This window comes from Triturus cristatus, chromosome 7 (assembly GCF_964204655.1).
Source record: "Triturus cristatus chromosome 7, aTriCri1.1, whole genome shotgun sequence".
Lineage (NCBI taxonomy): Eukaryota > Metazoa > Chordata > Amphibia > Caudata > Salamandridae > Triturus > Triturus cristatus.
The window spans coordinates 859814032-859817055 of record NC_140590.1 but is presented as its reverse complement, the minus strand read 5'-3'; the positions used below and the strand labels follow the sequence as shown (position 1 = coordinate 859817055).

General features: G+C 49.1%; 1 pseudogene; it reads left to right on the top strand.

Annotated features, from left to right (window-relative positions):
* Nucleotides 1–224: 224 nt before the first annotated feature.
* On the top strand, nt 225–2633 carry LOC146810757 (protocadherin gamma-B1 pseudogene; annotated as a pseudogene).
* The last annotated feature ends 391 nt before the right edge of the window (nt 2634–3024 follow it).

The window sequence follows — 3024 nt, the reverse complement described above, 5'->3', positions numbered from 1 at the left end:
GGCGGGGGAAGCTGAAGCGCCTCAAACGCAGAGCCAACATTCTCGTTTCCTGCTGTTTCTTCCGAACACAGAGATCGATCTATGCTATGGTAATGAAAATATCTGAAAAAAGAGGACACTCTTCATGGAACTGAATAGGACTGAAAATAATTGACAAAACCTTTGAATCTCGCATCGCCCAGAGGCTTGGAATACCGCGGACCTGCCATTGAATCTAGCCGGACATGGAAGTGGTAAGACCGCAGCTGACAGGACACTGGCGGCTGCGGTGTTTTCTGCTTTTCATTCTCCGGGATTCTGTTCTGGGTCAGATCAGATACTCAGTCCCCGAGGAGCTCGAGCGAGGGGCCGCTGTCGGAAACATCGCTAAGGACATAGGGATCAGCACGGATCGTTTGAAATCCCGTAGACTCCGAGTGGTGTCCGAGGACAGGAAACAGTTCTTCCAGGTGGATACAAGCAGCGGTGATCTACTGATCGCCGAACGGATCGATAGAGAGGGGAGCTGCGGCCAGAGCGCTGTGTGCGCTCTGCACGCGGAACTGGTAATCGATAATCCATTGGAAATGCATCGCCTTGAAGTCGAGATTGTGGATATAAACGACAACGCCCCGTCGTTTCACGAGAAGGAGTTTACCCTTAATATTGTTGAGTCTTCCTATCTAGGGACGAAGTTTCCAGTAGGGCATGCCATCGACCATGATATTGGATCAAATTCTGTCCAAGGTTACACGTTGAGCCCTAACCCCAACTTCGACCTAAACATCATCAGAAGTTCTGACAACACAATATCTCTGGAACTGGTACTAAACAAGATGCTGGATCGCGAGGAAATGGCGCTTCATAAACTGATTCTCACAGCATTTGATGGCGGGAGTCCAAAGAAGTCTGGAACTGTGCAAATACACGTCCACGTAAGTGACGCAAACGACAACGCCCCCATATTTGTCCAGTCAGTTTACAAAATACAGCTATTAGAGAACGTACCCCTGGGCACAGTAGTTGTACAGGTGACTGCCAGAGATATAGACGAAGGACCAAACAGTGAGGTCACTTATGGCTTTAACAAGCGGGTCCCGTCAGGTGTGCGCCAGATGTTCACCTTAGATGAACGCACAGGTGTGATCACAGTGCGGGGAGCGGTGGATTTCGAGGCCTCCGAGGTATATGAGCTGTCAGTGGAAGCCACGGATCGAGGGCCGTACCCTATAGCCGGCCACTGCAAGGTAGTGGTGGAAATCATTGATGTGAACGACAACGCTCCCGAAATCACCACGACGTCTCTGTCCAGCTCTGTCCCTGAAGATGCCCCCGGCGGGACCGTCATCGCGCTCCTGATAGTGTCAGACAAGGACTCCGGGGATAACGGGAAGGTGGACTGTACCATTCCTGAAGCCCTCCCCTTTACGGTACAGAATACTTTCAACAACCACTACTCACTGGTCCTGAAGCAGCCCCTGGACCGCGAGTCTACAGGGGAGTACAGCATCCCCATCACCGCCAAGGACAGAGGCTCGCCTGCTCTCACCTCCACCACAACCCTCACAGTGCGAGTGTCTGACGTCAATGACAACAGCCCCCGGTTTGCTAAGACTTCTTACTCTATCCACTTAACGGAGAACAATGTTCCGGGGACCCACCTGTTTACAATCTCTGCAGCAGACTCGGATCTGAAAGAAAATGGCTACCTCACATATTCTATTACATCAAACAGCTTTTATGATAATCTTGTTTCAATAAACTCTGAAAGTGGCAAAATCTATGCACTAAAATCGTTTGATTATGAGGAAATACGGCATTTTCAATTCTATGTCCACGCAAAGGATGCTGGAACCCCCTCCCTCAGCAGTAATGTGTCCGTCGATGTATTTGTTCTCGACCAAAACGACAATCCTCCGGTAGTGCTGCTCCCCCACCCCGGAACGGACTCCTTTGGCACCGAGTACATCCCTCGGACCGTGGAGCCCGGCTACCTCGTGTCAAAGATAACAGCGGCGGATGCGGACAGCGGATACAACGCCTGGTTACAGTATCACTTACTGCAAAGCAAGGGAGACCCTCTCTTCAAAGTCGGGCTGTACTCGGGGGAGATACGAACATCTCGAGCCATCGAGGACCGAGACGGAAGCCTCCAGCGGCTGATCCTGCTCGTGAGGGACCAGGGAGACCCGGCTCGATCCAGTACAGCCACACTCCGCGTCAGTATCATGGACAGTAACAGCGAGAAGGTATCCGAATTCACAGAGCGCCGCGACGAGGGGGGCCCGATGCCGGATTTAAACCTGTATTTGGTTATTGCAATCGCTTTCGTTTCCTTTGTTTTTCTGGTAACAGTTATCATATGTGTGGCCTTAAAAGTTTATGGAAGTGGCGGTGACGTCGCAAGCTGCGCCCAGCCTTCCTGCTTGATATCCGACGGAAGTCTGCCCTACACTCCGAACAACAGCTACAACGTGTGTCTGAGGAATTCTAAGATTGACTTTTTGGACGTCACTGGCGCCTGCCTCCTGTCCCTGGGGGGCAATTCCATCCCCAGGGATCTGGTGGAGGGGAGCAGAGGATCGTACACAGCGGATCTCGTGTGTTTAGACGACGACGCGGTAAGAGTGATTTCAACTACTGAAATACTTTAGTACCAAAGAATTTAATGCAATTAAAGACAAATCATATTGTATGTACCTACTCAAATTTACTATAATCATTGCGTGGTTGAACATTATTATCGAATAATGCATTGAGTATTGAAACTTCGTTCCACTGTTTTTATAATATTCTTTTGATATACCCCTCAGTCAGGGCTCATCTAACAAACACTTGCTTATACATTTACTTCCCGGAGCGTCTTATGCTTAAAGTACATTTCCCACTGTTTTAGAATTCAGAGGTTTACTACTCCCAATAGTGTTCAATTGCACAAATAGTTTCGTGTTTGGACATGTAGGATATGTACACTTTTTAAAGCAGAAACGTGATGTAAACTATTTATCTTTGCTTCTTCCCAACCAATAATTTTTACCACACCAG